This window comes from Plecotus auritus (genome assembly GCF_963455305.1).
Source record: "Plecotus auritus genome assembly, chromosome: 1".
Classification (NCBI taxonomy): Eukaryota; Metazoa; Chordata; class Mammalia; order Chiroptera; family Vespertilionidae; genus Plecotus; species Plecotus auritus.
Genome location: NC_137770.1, coordinates 190,247,800 through 190,264,576, shown reverse-complemented (window position 1 = coordinate 190,264,576; position 16,777 = coordinate 190,247,800). Strand labels below are relative to the sequence as shown.

At 38.5% G+C, this 16,777-nt stretch overlaps 1 protein-coding gene across 1 annotated transcript in view; it reads left to right on the top strand.

Moving 5' to 3' along the window:
* Positions 1 to 2,408: 2,408 nt before the first annotated feature.
* ARHGAP24 (Rho GTPase activating protein 24) overlaps positions 2,409 to 16,777 on the top strand; it is a 466,522-nt gene continuing 452,153 nt past the window's right edge. The window contains exon 1 of the mRNA XM_080685258.1: positions 2,409 to 2,837. The gene's annotated coding sequence lies outside the window, so the exon portion shown is untranslated. The remainder of the gene's footprint in view (positions 2,838 to 16,777) is intronic.

Here is a 16,777-nt window from a genome sequence, read left to right as displayed (position 1 = left end):
TCTCATTTTTAGGTCCCTGAAATCCATCTGGTCCTGGAGGTATTACACATTCCCCTTGTAAATCTGAGGCTCCTCAAACCCTTGCCTGCTATAGACCCTTCTTCTGAGGATATCTATGAATTTGGAATCCTGGAAAATTAGCCCTTACCCTGGGAATATTGGTGGGTTTTGTAGAGTTCATCTGAATTTGACCTAACCTCAGAACTGAGTTGACTGACTGCTAAAACTTAGCTTCAAGTGATGCCCTGGGCAATTTCTTAACAGAGACTCTGGGAATTGAATGACGGCTACCCCTTCCCTGGAGTCTGTATCAGTCGCATCAAGGTTGTCCTCTAGTTAGAATCTTTCAAGTCTCTTGCTTAATAACTTATTTCTCCTTTAAATTTGAGGAATGTCTCCCAGCCCCAATTAGTCCACAGATAAGAGAGAGATAACATAGTCTGAGTCCTATGAACAACCTCGTGTTTCTATTTCAGGTTATTCTCTCTTGTAACAAAGATCTTTGCTAAATCCCTGAGGAGCTTCAAAGAAAGGAATACAGTGGCCCTTCTCTTTCTGCAGAAATGTTGGAGGACAAGAGGAGGCTTGTCTTAGTAGATATACCTCCTTACTGCTTAATCCCCAAGTGACAATCTTTTTATCCTTAAACTAGAGGCCCAGTGCATGGATTCATGTACTGGTGGGGTCCCTTGGCCTGGCCTGTGGGGATCAGACCAAAACTGGCTCTCTGACATTCCCTGAGGGGTCCTGGATTGCGAGAGGGTGCAGGCCAGGCTGAGGGACTCCACGGTGCACAATTTGGGCCAGCGAGAGACCACGGAAAGGCTCCAGGGCATGTCCAGCCAGTCTTGCCCAGTCCCAATTGGCCAGACCCCGGCAGCAAGCTAACCTACCGGTCTGAATGTCTGCCCCCTAGTGCACGTTATAGCAAATGGTCAAACAAGAGAACAGTCAGACACTTAGCATATTAGGCTTTTATTATATAGGATTGTACGGTCCAGTTTAAGATCATCACTTTCATCACACAGGTCAATGACGTGATGTCAAATGGGAAGGGTGGTGACAATCAGGAGATGTGAAGGGAAAGGCCTTGGACACAAGGGTGTGCCATAGAGACGTATCTTAATCTTTTGGATTAGGGACCACCCAGTAAGGATCTAACCACCCTGTCAATTTTGTATTGTCTTGAGTCTACATGGTTTGTAGTAATAATAGTTAGATCCTGAAATAGGATACTGACATAATAGGTTCCCTGTCTTTCTTAAAATGTGGACATCTAGCATCATACCTAGTAACACTTGTCTTCCTAAGGCTTTTGAGTCCATCTGTGAAGTTTTCATTTTGGTTAATTTCATTGTATTCCAGCTTTCATCTAAAACCTCTAGAACACCTAAAGCCTCATCAGTTGATGAAGGTCATTTACTCCTTACTAATTAGAAAATAAGCTACATTGCTTCTAGCTAAGAATTCTGTACACATTTTTCCAAAGGCTTGATGGGGCAGTTCACTAGGAAGAAAGACTCTAAGAAACTGGAGAAAGAAGATAAAAAAGAAAAAAAAAAATCTCGGTGTCCACTAAGACTTTTATTTTTGGTGTTTCTAAATTTAAATGTGTGCTCTTCTTCTTCTTTTTAAATCTGTGCTCTTTTTCCATATCACTGGCAATATCTAACGAGGCCACTCATTTTGTATCTTAAAGAAATCTGGTAATGATTTCTAAATAATCTGAAGCGGGGAGCTTTGTAAAGCTTTGTGTTGGCATTCCAGGTCACTAATACTGTAAGATATAGATTTGAAATTAGATTTTTGGTGGTGGTATTGAAGACAGAGGGCTTCAAATGTTTACTAATTCTCGTTCATACAGTGTGATTCTGAGGGCTCTTAAACCATGACAAGGAAGAATTTCTCTAAGGATCTAACTAGTGGGCATCCAATAAGCATTTCTAGGAATTCAGGTTTAAGGAACCAGGGAGATCTGATTGAGAAATAAGATTGTTACACAGAGAGCGGAGGATAAGCAAGTAAAACCGGTGTGTGGAGTTTGGTCAAAGAAATGTAGAGCGCCTAGAGGTGAGCAGACATGGGTTTTCCATCCTTCTCAAACGCACCCACAGCCTCAGATCTGCGATCAAAGGATATCTGTGTTACACATGAAATGAAATGAGTGATGGCAGCTGCGGAGGGACCGAGGCAGCGTGGACTCCGGATCTGCCTGGTGATCCCGGTGGACACAGGCTCCAAGGTAACAAGGCAGGGAGGCGTTGGATGAGCGCAGGGCTCCTCCTGGCTTCCCCTGTAGAGTGGCTTGAGTGGGCTCGAATCTTCTAAAGCTGCCAGTTGCCAAATGAAATCTGAAACCCTGAGCTGCGTCTGTGGGTTGGCCCCGCTCAGTTGTTCCAGCCTCTTGTACTGTATATTTACTCATTCACACACAATCACTCTTTCTAACTTCTGGGACTCTGATTTGCGCAACTGCTAGGATTTCTCAAGTGCATGTGGCAACCCAGCCCAGCTCCCGGTGGAAACCCGCAGGGCTCCTGAGGGTCTCCGAGGCCCCGGGAGCTGTCAAGGCTGCGGTGCGGACAGGAGAGGATCGAGGCTCAGGCAGCTGCGGGGGAAACACCCACAACTTTCCACCCCAGCCGCAGCTTTCTGGCCCCGAGAAATTTCCTCCGAAACCACAGCTGCAGAGCAACTAAGTGCATGGCGCGCAACACTTCTTCTTGTGGGAAGTAAAGGAGCCATCCCATCCTCTTTATCTCTTTTGCTTTTCTGTCGGCTGGTCCTCGGAGCCTTTTCCTTCCTCCGTCCAGCGTCTGTCGGGTGCAAGGAGCAGGGTAGGTGACCGGGCTATTGGGGTGCGCACCGGAGCCACCTCAGGAGGCTGGGACTCGGCCTTGGGGGCGCGCGGGGGCTGCGGCACAGCTGCCAGCGACAGGGGAGTCAGGGGGCGGGGGGAGGGGGCAGAGGGCGAGGGAGGATCCTGTGTGTGCTGGTGCTCCTGTGTGTGTGTGTGTGTGTGTGTGTGTGTGGCGTGTGTGTGTGTGTGTGTGTGTGTGTGTGCACGCGCGCGCGCGCGCACGTGATGGGAAACAATGCTCCTTTTAAAATTATTTTTAAAAGGATAAAAACGGCGCAAGCTGGTAGTATGTGTTTACATTGATAGAACTAATGAAAACAAAACCTGCATAGAGCAGTGCCCTCTCTTACTAAACTATCCAGCCTCCCGTTCTCCCTGCTTGTTTCCGTTAGTGTCTCATGTTAGAGTTTTCCCGGATAACAGACATACACAAGTAGGCTTTAATAACACACTTTCACTGCGAACAGAGAACGTTAGGGAATCGTTGGTGAATTTTAAGACACCCAAAAGGGTTTGTCTAGATTTTGCAAACATTAACTTTTGAGGAAGTAGCCATCCTCTCTTGAGGACAAACATGTAATATATTCTCATTAAAAAGGATACTTTAGACTGCGTTTCTTTTATAAGACCGCAAATAGGAAGGGAGAGAATGTTACTCTGTATTTCTTAACTTTTCAATACCAACTAGCAATGGAGAGACCAGACTCCCTTGTAATCTGTTTTAATTCATTTGAATTAGAAGATCATGTCCAAGTAATGCTTTCATCCTGGTTTATCTTGTCACTCTTTTTTAAAAACAAACAAACAAAAAAAACCAACAACCTGGCAAGACATCATTATCCCATCTCTTTCTAAAAAGAGGAAATAAATATATCATGCTGGGTATTTTAAATATAAAAGTTACAAAGGGTTTGCTTTTCCATAAGTAAAACAATATGTGCTGCTGGGTCTACTAAGTAAGACAAATTAATTGGAATCCAGGGATATTCACAGTGGAGTTAAGAGGTTTACTCAATTACCAGAAGAAGATGGACAGATGGATTAAATTCAACCAGTCCCCTGATTCTCATTAGAACGTAAACCAACCCTTAAGGGCAAGAATGGATGTTGGTATTAAACTGGACATCATAAAACATAAAACACACAGAATTACTATATTAGAAAAAGCCAGAAAACAGGTATTAAGCCACATAAGACTTGTTAAAATCTCTGTCTCCCCTTTAAATTTCTTAATGCTTCCTCTCCTTTCAGGATATTTGAACTTCTAAGAGAGCCCAATACTACAGTTCTCCTTTTGCCTTCCCTGAATGCCTGACCTTCAGGCAGCAAGTCCAGAAATCTTTTCTTGTTAGGTCCATTGCTGAGTGTCAAAGAATTGACAAAACTTAAAAATAAATAATATCCTCCTACCACTCAGAGGAGGGATGCTCTTGCTGGAAGACTTTAAAGTGGGAAGAAGGATAAACTGAATTTTTAAATCTGGAATTTAGTTGGAGTAAGGAGTACACAGGTAGCATGATAAAAGGAAAGAAAATCTATAATCCTTTCTACATGTGAAAGGCTGTTGAAAGTCAGTCTGTCCTTTGCTTTCAATTGCATTACTTGGTTTTCTTACATAATCTCACGGGTTTGGATTTGAGAGGGGGATGGTTTCTCAGTAATGCTCTTTGGGTGTAGTATATACTGTGAATTTGAACCATCTTGGAACTACAAACCTGAGAGTAAGTGGGGAAGAATTAAGTTCTTAAGAAAAAACTATTCACTGCAGAACAAATACTGGTAGCAATGCATCCTTCCAGACAAGAGTGTAGATTTAAGTGTAAAATTGAAAAAATGTTTGTGGCTGAAATCCCCAGGGAAAGTCTTTTCGGTTTTGCCTGGGATAGTAATGGCCACAGCTCTGAGAATTTTCATCCAGGCACGATTTTATTTAATGTGTGATCTTGGGCTCTCCAGGGTGAAGGGTAGGGGTTAAGGGAAGTTGGAAGTGGGCAGGAAGGGTGAGGAATGTGCAGCAGGTGGTACTGAGTGGTTTGATTCTGATTGCATTGCTGTCTTGGACAAAAGTCTACTAGATGTTTACAAACACTGTTCCGAGTCATTTTGCTGTGACCTAATGGCCCAAGAAGTGAAGTGAGTTTTTCTTTCTGGCTCTCTTAGTGCCCAGGTTGGTTTCTCAGGGCTGAAAGCTGGCGGTGCTGCTGTAAATTCCAGCATTAGGTTCCTGTTCTTAGTGTTTGCCATTGGATCATCTTAGTTACCTGTGGTTATTCTTCTATGGTATTTTCTGGCCATTGGTAAAGGGTTCTTTTCCCATGAGTTGGGCTTAAGTAATGCTGATTCCTTTTTTCTATCATGTTTCATTTTTTTGGTAAAGGTGTGCTTTGGGAAAAAGACGATGGAGGTTGTGGATGGAACTTCAGTTTGGAGCCCAGTAGAAGGGACCACCATCCGATTGGTTACACATGGATGGGAAGGAAGTTGATGATAATAAGAATATGAAGCATTCATCCTACACTGAGGGCAAAAGCAGAAGAGAGTTAAAATTAAAAAAAAAATGCTTGTTTGCTCCAAAATTCATGGCTAAAAGATTTCTCCTAAATAGAGAAAGGTATTTAAAAACGAAATTGTAAGTAGTCAACTCAGTCATGAAGTTAATGCTCTTCATGTGAAGAGTTGGAGCCTTATATTGAGTGTCTCAGTCTCTGCCATACGAACTCAAACTTTACAAGATTATGATGGTTTTAGCAGCTAAGTGAAGGCACACTTGTAAGTGAAATGCTTATTGTGATGGAGGCAGAGAATGTTCAGTTTTTGGAAGTTATTGTGTACGTGTATGCTTTTAAGTAGCATCTTCACCCTACTGTGACATTGCTACAATTCATCTTTATAAAGTGCAGATTTAATTGTGTAAGTCCCTTGTTCTAAAACCTTTGGTGGATCCCAATGAACTACGTTAACTCTAAACTCTTTAGCATAGTGACTAAAAGCTCTTAAAAGCCCTTCCTTTTAAGCTTCCTCTTCATATCAAGGGCCCCTCACTGCTCACACTTTTGATTTCTTGCTCATGGATATTCATTCTCCTGGAATTCTCTCTTCTTGGAAAGTCCCTTTTGATTCTTGATGGTCAATTACAAGTGGAATTTCTTTTTGTAGAATGTACCCAGTTCCATGCAGAAAGAATTAATCATTTCATCTTGTCTGTTTCCATGGTGTTTTGAACACACTTTGAATAATAATTTTGTGTCTTCCCCCTTACTAACTATAGTGAGTTCCTTAATGGGTGGATTGGTGGAGGAGGACCCACCTGTATCCTAGTGTCCAGCCCAGTGTCTGAAATACATAGTAGTCACCTGTTAATGTTTCATCAATAAATGAGCAAGCAAAGTCATGAATGAATAAAGTACTAGTGGACTCTACTTTATGCAGATACTTATTTCCCAAAAGTTTATTTGAAAAATGTCTATTTGAGCTTACAGTTTATTTTCCAAAAGTAACAATGCTACAAAACATATCTAAATTTCAGGACCAGTCTCCACATGCCTGTTTAATTCCTACAACAGATGAAATATTGTGTTTTGCAATTATAAAGCAAAACATAACATAAAGCTACTGTGGAATTATCTTTTTCTTCTGGAAATCACAAAACATACTCGAGCTTAAAGATAATAGAAACAGTTATAACAGATACAAATTTTCCACAATTGTTTTTTATATTATACTGTAAAATCTGTCATCTATCAAATCCCAATGGGAGGTCCTGGATTTGGCTGTGAGGACCGATGATGGAGTTAAATTGGGAGATTCTGTTGCCTCTGGAATGGGCAATAATCTTAATCAAACAAAATAGAAATACTAATTTTGGCTATTTAATAATTATCTTGAGTGCTAGTGCTTGAGGGAAACTGGATTTAATTAAAGGAGAATGTGGAGGATGGAGAAGAGGAAATTCAGAGGGCCACCTTCTTTCATGCTACCAATTCATTATTATATTGATTTTCTTTTCATCTCATTTAAGCACTTAGGCAGATTCAAAGTTTCTATGAAAAAAAAACAATAACAACTGTTTTTTCTACAGTTATTTCTGCTGCCTACCATATAGTAGGGGTTTGTACTTTATTTTAGCAGTGATACTTCTGTCACTTGTATACCTGCTGTTTAGCATTTGGATAATTTTTCAATTAAGAATACATACTACTTGTGTCTCCAGCACTAGTCATGTATCTTAAGCTCAAAGTATTGTAGTAAAATATCTTTGAGAAGACTGGAAGAGCAAGCATTGATATTTGAGAGAAATAGTCTACTCAGTTTTCTAAACCATCCATGCTCTCCGTTTTTATCAAATTACATGATCACAAATTTCCCTACCCTAATTATATTACAACACATTTTTGTTACGTTATCTTCATTACACTGTGCTTTACTATAATACTCTACTTTTTGCTGAAAGTCAATGCATAAGAGATGGGCTGCATGGAATATGTTGTCACTTATTTTTATGTATTTCAATATTCCGTATATAATCTTCATACATTCATCTTTGCTTTTACTGCTTTAAAAAGCATGTCTCTTCTGATTAATTGGTGGTGTTTCTTTTGTTAGAAAAAAGAGACTAAGAAATCACCCGTTTCCTCATTTTTGGCTTGTCATCCAAGAAGCTGAACTAAACTTGATGCTCAGTTGCGTCCTAGTCAAGGTTTTCTGACATAATTTGCCTTGCTTTCATGTACCTGTCATACCCATACCTTTTAAATAAGTTAGCTCCAATTCGTTATGGAAACAGGTAGAATTACCTTCATTTTGTATTCTTTTAACTCTTTTTTTAGACTTGTACTTCAGTATGTATAAAGTTCTACTTTTTAGTTTTAGGCTAGTATTTTAGAGTTAGTACTTTTTCCTGATCATTTTTAGTGGTTTCTTGAAACATCCTAGGTACTGTTTTTGTATTCCCTGATAAATCAAATGTCCTTGCCCTGAATTTTATATTGAAAAACCTTATAAGGAAAATCATGTTTATTTTGAAAGTGTTATAAGGCCAAACATGTTAGTTCTTTTCAATATGTATATCACAAATGCATAGAAGACTGGCCTGAGATATATCTGAGAAACAATAAAAAGGGCCTTGTTTTTCTTACAAATGAAATATATTAATAAATTGAGGCTTACAGAGCTGTAATTGGGGCTGTTTTCTGCTTGTGAAATTGAGTCTTCAGAAAAACAAAGTAATTTTTCAAATTCCCCAAAACAGGGTGGGGGAAATGGTCTTATTTTTGTTCTGAAAAATTTCTCTCTCTTTGAGTTTCAGACTCTCATAATGATAATCACTCTAATGCAGCAATTTTCAACTAGCGTGCACGCATACATTTTTAAAACATGTAATACCTGACTATTTAGTCAGGGGCACTGACCTCTTTCCCCTTAGATAGTCAAATAAGAAAATGACAGTAGCCAACACAACAGTAGCTGCCCAGTGTGAATGAATAAAAATTATACCTATTTTTTGTTAGATTGGCAAAAAATATAATTTTTGGTGTACTGCAGAATTTTAGTAATTAGTTCATGTATGCCATGAGATGAAAAAGGTTGAAAAATCTCTGCTCTAATGAATTAAGTACCTATTAAGTACCAGGCACTCCATGAGGTGTTTTTCATATGTTACTTGTAATTCCAGACGTAATTAGAAGTACTAATAATTAGTAATTCTAGAAGTAAACCATGTTTTATCTAATTCAGATATTATTATTCCTATTGTATGAGAATGTTGAGGCTCAGAGAGATAAAGAAGCTCACCCAAGGTAATGTAAGTAGTAAGTGATACAGAGTTGAGAATCAAAATGAGGTTCTACCTGAAGCCAAATAATCTGCTATTTTTACTGTGTTACCTTCCTCATATGCTTTTCTTCTCTTCAGTTATTAACCTGAGAATTATAATCTGTGTGTTCTGTGGGTATAGACCCTGGTCTCAACTTAATCTCCATGAACTGGTCTTCGACTTCTCTTGTGGTTCTTTTAGGTGACAGCATTCTTGACAGGAGTTAGGGTCCTGGGGATGGGTTACCACTGTCAAGATTCTCTTATGAGAAAAGCGACTCCAGCTGCTACAGTCTCATAACTGAATCTCCAATGATCAGCCTGGCCAGACTTTATTTTCTGTGAAAAGTAAACAGAAAGGTATGGTCCTGGGGCTTCTGTGATCTATCCCCATTATTAAATTCCCAGACATGGGAACATATGCTCCAGGAACACTGTGTGTGACCAGTGGAAGTAGAGAATGAGACAGGACAGTAGTCCTTGGCCTGAGGACTAGAGATCCAACGTGGGGAAGGTGAAAGATAGAAGGAGAGGGTGATCTTGTTGGGGATAACAACTGAGAAGGGGAGAAAAGTTGAGTTAGCGGTGGCAGTACTCACTGGGCACACAGAAATGAAATGAACAACAGGGAAAAAAATTTCCAAGCCAGACTTTCTCAAGGAAGGGCATTTATCACAGGAATTGTTGGTGTACATTGCAATACTGTTTGTAAAAGTACCCTGAGAAGGAATCTCCATCTTCTTTGAAGGTCATCTTTGATTGTTTTATTGTTTTGGGAGTATCTGGCTTTAAAATTTCCCATATGAAGGAACTTACAGCAAGAAAAGATGAGCCAGGGGATTCAAAAGAGCCTGCGGTTAACTTGCTGCACATAATTTCATAACCCTAGGCTTTAGCTATGTTAGTATTGCCTTCAGAGTTCCATTTTGATTTTGGTATCTCATGATGGTTTGTTATTGTAAAATGGTGAAGTGCAATGCTGATAAATTTATATAAATGCATCTATGGGGGATACCGAAGTCTCCAGCCTTCTAGCATTCTTTTTTGTTTTGCGATTAGAACCTTCACTTTTTGATAACAATTCATACTTTCATCATGGAATAAGTTTTATGTATCTATGGTGTTAAGTTCAACTCGGCAGGTTCCATGGGGGAACCTTGGTCTTTGGTGCCTTGAGATGGGTGGAGGCCACAAAGAATTACCTGGGTGCAGAGTTCCAAGCACTCCTGCACAGCAGATAGAGCTTCAAGAGAAGGATGGATGAGAGAAGGGCAGAGGCAAGGTCATAGGATAACATGCTAGAAGCCAAGGAAGCAGAAAAAGAGGCAAACCAGGAGAGTGTACTGGGAACTAGAAGCCAATGTACGGGAGGCAGTGGATGGCATGGCCATTAATAATTCAGTTTCTTTCTAATGATAAATAACAATTATCAAAGGCTTACTATGTGCTAGTTATGCCAAGCACTTGTCATGAGTTATCTTCTTTAATCCTCACAACTCCCACATAAGTAGGCTCTATTATTATCTCTCTTTTAGAGGTGGGAAAACTAAAACTTAGAGAGGCTTAGTAACTTACCAAAACCACACAGCCACTAAATGGTAGATCTGGAATTCAAAACTAAAATATTTCATTTCCCTTATCAATCTTTACCATTATGTTTTGGAATTAGACCTATGTTCCAACCAGGCTCTGATATGCACAAATATTGTAACCTTGGACAAGTTGCATTAATTTGATCCACACATTTTCTCTTTGTGAATATGGGCATTTAATAATACCTACTTCATAGTGTTATTATGAGTTTTTAATTTATGAGGTGAGCAATGCATGTACAGAAACTAGAAGATTATCTGGCACCTGGTATTTAAACAGTCATCATTATTAAATTAAATGATGAACATGGGAGTACTGAGCAGTATTTTTCATACTGTAAGTCTTGGTCTATCAGTGGTCATGATATCAAATTAGGGGCTCATGATCAATGTTTCTTCCTAAGTGAAAAGGAATAAACGAGGATGGAATACAATAGAAAGAAATCAGCATTCATTACATGTAGTAAAAGTAAGAGTTGTTTCAAATGTTTTAATTTTCGTGTGTGTGTGTGTGTGTGTGAACTCACGCGTGCGTGTGTGCACACTGGGTAAAAATGAAAAATGTATTTCTGATATTGATAGCTGTTAAAAAAAAAAGGACTTTTCAAAATGCTTTAAAGTAGCAGTTTTAGAAGTGTGGTCCCAGAACCAGCAGCATTACTTTCACCTATGAACTTGTTAGAAAGGCACATTACCAAGCCCCATCAAGGCTAGCCATTTGAGTTTTAACAAAACCTCCAGGTGATTGAGGACAATTACATATTCAAAAGTGGCATTTGGAAATCAGGAAAGAAAAATAGGTAGGGGTATATTACATTACTTGTGAGTGGTTAAAAGTACATGATGTACTGGACTGACTAAAAAATTATTTCTCCACAGAATGCTATCCTGTGTTGTGTAACTTTGGTTTTGTGTAGCTGTTTTCCCTACTTTTCTATGCTGCCTGCTCATAGTGCAGGTGGGTAAGCCTCCCAGACATCAATTAGTTTATAGGTAAGAGGCCACTGAGTAATTAGTGCTTTCTTCTAGAACTACAAGATAAAAACTTAACATTCTTTGTGAGTAGACCTGAGCCTTGAATATCTAAGTTGTGTTCAATTTGAAACATTTTAGTGATATAAGTCCAGATGCCTGAACAGCTGTAAAGTTAGAAATTAAATCAAGAATTCATTAAAAAACTGCACTCAATATTTTACTAATTGAGATATTTATTTTGAAAAGCACATACAGACAAGATGATATTGGCAATCTAATGAATATGCAACTAATACTGATGATAAAAAAATTTTTGGTAAAAATGGAAGTGAGATAAATTTTAAACCAGGGAATGTGTTTGATATTTATTGGTTGTATACCATTACTTTAAAGACAAAGCAGGTACTATTGCATTGACTAGCATTTGTTCATTATTGTTTTTAATGTAATTTACTGTTGTAATTAATGTTTTGGTTGGAGGGTGTGTTTATTTTAAGACTTAAGAGTATCCTCTTTGATGGGCCTGGAGAATATTATACTAAGTGAAATAAGCTAGTCAGAGAAAGATAAGTACCACATGATTTCACTTATATCTGGAATCCATTGAACAAAATAAACTAACAAAATAGAAACAGACTTATAGATACAGAGAACAGACTGACAGCTGTCAGAGGGCAGGGGGTTGGAGGCTTGGTGAAAAAGATGATGGATTAAGCAAAAAACAACAACTCATAGACATAGACAACAGTACGGTGATTACCCGAGGGGAAGGTGGGGAAGAAGGAAAATGGAAAAGGATAAAGGTGGAATAAATGGTGAGGGAAAGAGACTTGACTTGGGGTGGTGAACATACAATACGTTGTACAGATGATATATTATAGAACTGTACATCTGTAACATATAATTTTATTAACCAATGTCACCCCAATAAATTCAGTATCCTCTTTGAAAATATAGCATCCAGATTCACTAGAGAAGAATTGAAAACTTACTTTTTCATTAAAAATACTATTCACTTGGATTTCTAAAAAGCAGCTTTCAATAGGTATCCACGAACTTTTCTTAGTGGTATGTGAAAATATTTTTCAGGATGAAAGTGTCAGGAAAAAAGAGTTTCAAGGTAAGAAAGTCTACTTGCTGGCTCACCACAGGCAAAATTTCTTATTGAATCAGTAGCTTGAGATATGTTTTGAAAGATCTTTCTCTACTTTGCATTCTATGATTGGAGAAGAGTGGAAAGGGGAAACAGTGAGGAGGGCCTGTGCTCTGATTTTACTTCTGGTATTAATTAGCATCTGAACTCGGGCAAATCGCTTAGTTTTTCTGGACATTAAGCTCCTTATCTGTAAAATAAGGAGGCTGGAGTAGATCCTTCCTAAGATTGTTCCAGTCTTGAAAAAGCCTCTGTTGCTAAATGGTAGTGTGTTCTTTTGGGGCATTTTTAATAGAAATGTGGCTATGTGTATACATTGACAGGGCTCAAAAAATGGATGTATGACTTGAGAGAGGAATGAGGATCTGGAAGCCATATAGATTGCATGAAAAAGTTTAGCTAGACCTTTCCTCAACAAGTTTCATTTGCCAATGGGCTAGTTTTCATCAGCTGTGGATTTGGGGCCATGGGTGGGCCACTCATTAGGAGGCATTTGAAAATTCCTGAGGATGTTTTTGGTCATCACAATGACTGGATGAAGCTACTAGCATTTAGTGCCCAGGGGTGCATTAGTGCAATGTGTGTGACAGTCCCTCTCTACAAAGAATTTTCCCTCCCCAAATGCCAAGCACATCCCCATTGAGAAACTAGCTAATGAAGTTAAAGGATAGAGTTTCAACTCCATTTTTTTGTAGTCCTGTGGGAAATTAGAAGTGAAGTCTTATACTTTCTGCTGTTTCAGTAACACAAATGCAAACAACATCTATTCTTAGATGACAACTGGTGTTTATTATGCATGGGAGAGAACAGCCTCTAGCTCCCTGCGCTATATATTGACTAAGCAGTAAGAAAAACAGTCAAAATCTCAGCTCTGAGATTTCCATTCAATGTAACTAGACATTTCTTGTGTTCAAATAAATACCATGATTAAGGTCTTAAATGCATAGATTTGATTCTCTAGTCTAGAGGAAGTACCACTTGCTTAACAGCTCTATGCCTGGTTATGAGTGACACGAGCATTTCCTGTTCCTTCTCTGACCTCCTGCTGCACTTGGGTTGGCCTTATATGTTCTGGGTCAGGTAAGAGTAGAGCCTAGTCAGTAAGAGTGACTCATCCAGGGCTGTCTCAAGAACACAGGTAATGTTTGCAAATTTGAGGTGAATTTTGTTTGGAATCACTTAAATCATAGGATCAGTTCCTTAAATTACTTTTCTCTCATCTTCCGCCGTGTATTTGTCAAGTTTTTTGGTTAGTTAATGTGTGTATTTGTAACTGCTTATATTCAGCTCTTAGATAGTGTGAGTATAGAAGGCGTATGGATAAAATTGTCTAACAAACCAAAGCCAACTTGGTATTTTCCAGGAGTGAAAGGGAACCCCTGCTGCTCCTTTCTTGATTGAATGTGGGCCTTAACTACCTCTGAAGGGAAAGGAGGTGATATTGAAATCCTGTGTAACTTTTCTTTTCCTATACATTTGGTACAAATTTAGATTTCAGGAGAAGGTTGAAATTACAGAATTAAGAACATGTTTTGGGTATTCTTCCATGTTTATTACCTGTGCAAGGCCTCCACAATTAACAAATTGGAGGTTACATGCTACATTCCCCTTGGAATGAATTTATTAGACCTCAGAACAAAATCCCACTTAGAAAATAGGTATAACCATCTTACCACAATCTTTTAATATGGCAAATGAGTTCAATGTGATTTAGGTTATTAGCCCAGAATACAGAATACAGATTTTCTGTGATTGGTTTTTCTATTCTACTGCCCTGTTTACCTTTCTCTGAGACAATTAAACGAAAATAAAACCCAGATGCTAAATTAAACCCAATTTAAAAATAAAAATATTTTTAAAATTAATTAAATTGAAAAGTTTATAAAACTAAAAAAAAAAACAACACCTGAAAACCAATTAAAAATTAAAACAAAAAAAATAAAACAATTTAAAAAATAAAATTAAAACCAAATGCTAGCATAAGGCATCCAGTGCATTTAATGAATTACTTCCTGTGGTCTGCAACTTGAAGGGTATTAGTTAAGTACCATCTGGCAAACTTGAAAAAGAGTCATGATTTTCTGTGTTCTATTGTTTGGGTAAGGAGTTATGGCTGAGAGTACAGCAAGTGAATTTGTAACTAACATTTTAAAAAGCATTTTTTATTGAGCCTGGATTAACTCTGAAGGCAACTGAAAAATATGCCAGAGTAAAATCAAGGTGTAACTTGTCACACTTTTTGTTTTTTGGTACATTTTATGCTAATCTCTTATAATATTGTGTTGAACTCATTTAATGTGAATGTGCTGTAGATTTTCATTCAATTTAGTCTTCAAACTACACTATAATTATACATTGTTCTCTTATTCCTGCTCATATTCCTGAAAAACAAAGAAATAAGTAAGCCCGATGGTATTTAACAGTTAAGAGATTTCATGTAGAAAATAAAAAAAAAAAAAACATTAAAAAAAAACAACTGGTTAATCTCTAAAGAGATTACAGCTCTGCCTTGAATCAAATAATCATTAAAGGTGAGCGAGAGAATGGAGGAGGGGAGGCTCCAGCTCACTATAGCTGCTGTGTAAGGCTGAGAATCGAGAATTCTTTCTGTGCGGTGCTTTTATTATCTCACTGTTTGCGGTCCCATCCTCTACTGTTTAATTTGTGGAACATTCCAGGGAGTATCCTTAGCTTCCCTGACCTGAGCCCAGGACTGGGGCTGGAGGGCTCTGAGGGGCTCCTTTTAGAAGCAGGGGAGGACAAATAGAGCACATGGCTCAGCTGGTGGAGGCGACTCTTCATCAGGAGCAAGGTGAGACCTGTGTGCCACTGAGCTGTGGGAAGCCAGAGCATGTTGCTCCACATACCTGTGCAGGCAATTCTGAAGGGTAGGATGTGACCTCAGAATAAGAGGGTTCTATAGAGAGAATGCTAAATGCTTAGACTCCCTTGAGATCTTTGTGTGCCGTTCAGTGGTGTCACATCTGGGCCTCTGCTTCCAATCTCTTTATTTTCAAACAAGAAGGGGACACTAGAGGCTTGTGAGGGTTTGTTTTTATTTGTTTAGTAGAAATACTCTGACAAAATGCATGGTAGTGATAATAGTGGTGTATTTTTTTTTTTTTACTGCTGTTTTCTGTTTGTATGATTTAATAAAGATTTTTCTTAATGTCTTAGAGAGAGCCATTAAGTAACATAAAATTATATTGTACTATTTTGTGGAAATGCCAAGCAATATCACTTATGAGTTGTATTAGTAATGTGAAATGCTAAAATAATTCAGAATGAATAAATGATATGTAAAGGTCATATTACCATGAATCTGGAGGGGATGGGGATGGAGAGAGTAGGAAGAGAGAGGGTTAGAGAAAGAGAGGTGGGGGGAGGGAGGAAGGGGGGGAGGGAGGGACAGAAAGAGGGAGGGAGGAATAGATAATGAAAATAAATAAATGCTTGTGTGATGCTAAGGTGGAATGCACTGAAATTGCTAGCGAGATTTCCTAGTAGCCTGCATATACTGAATTAGAGCTGGTGTTGCAGCTTGTCAAGGTTGTCAGGGAATAGATCCTATGCCTGCTTAAGAGATTCCAGATTGATTCCTGATACCAATGTTGACTCATAAATTATAATGAGAATAATTAGGACCCAGTTTACAGACTTGGGGACCGGTGGGGAAGGCTTCTGGCCTGCTATTTTCATCTTATCTCAGGCCTTTGATTTGAAACAAAGGTATTAACTGGCTTTTGTTTGTTTGTTTGTTTGTTTGTTTGTTTTTCTGGAGGTGATAGTGTCTTTACCTTGCAACTTCCTGTTATTCCATTGTTAGGTTTCCAGAGAATTCTCTTCAAAATGCATTCACACAGGAACCTGTCTACCTGCCAGCCTACCTGCTTTCTGAGCTACTGATTTTGATTCTGTATTTGATTTTAATCAGAGGCAGGAGCGACCATTATTTTTTGACTGTTAAAAACTGTGATAAACAATTCAGTCATAGAATGATTGTCTGGCTGCTTTTGGAAAGTTAAGAATTAATCTGGCAGCCCCAGCTCCTATTAAAATGATACATTTACCTCTGCAGGCCTATGAGTTGAGTATAGCACTTTTTGTTTATGGCAGATAAGTGGTCACTAACTAGTATTTGATAGCTTGAGAAAAAAATTTCAAGACAGAACTTTTGTGGCATGATTTCATAAAAGCTCTCATCTGTAATAGTGTCAACAATAAGAAGTCTTTATTATTGTATAATTAATGAGTTAATTCCCTATTGAGACCATCTGATATAATATTGGATATTAGATTTTTTAAGTCTTTATGTTTGTAGTTCAACACAAGTGCTTCCTTCTGCAGACTCCAATATGCCTTTTTTTAATAGATTTGTTTAGTTTG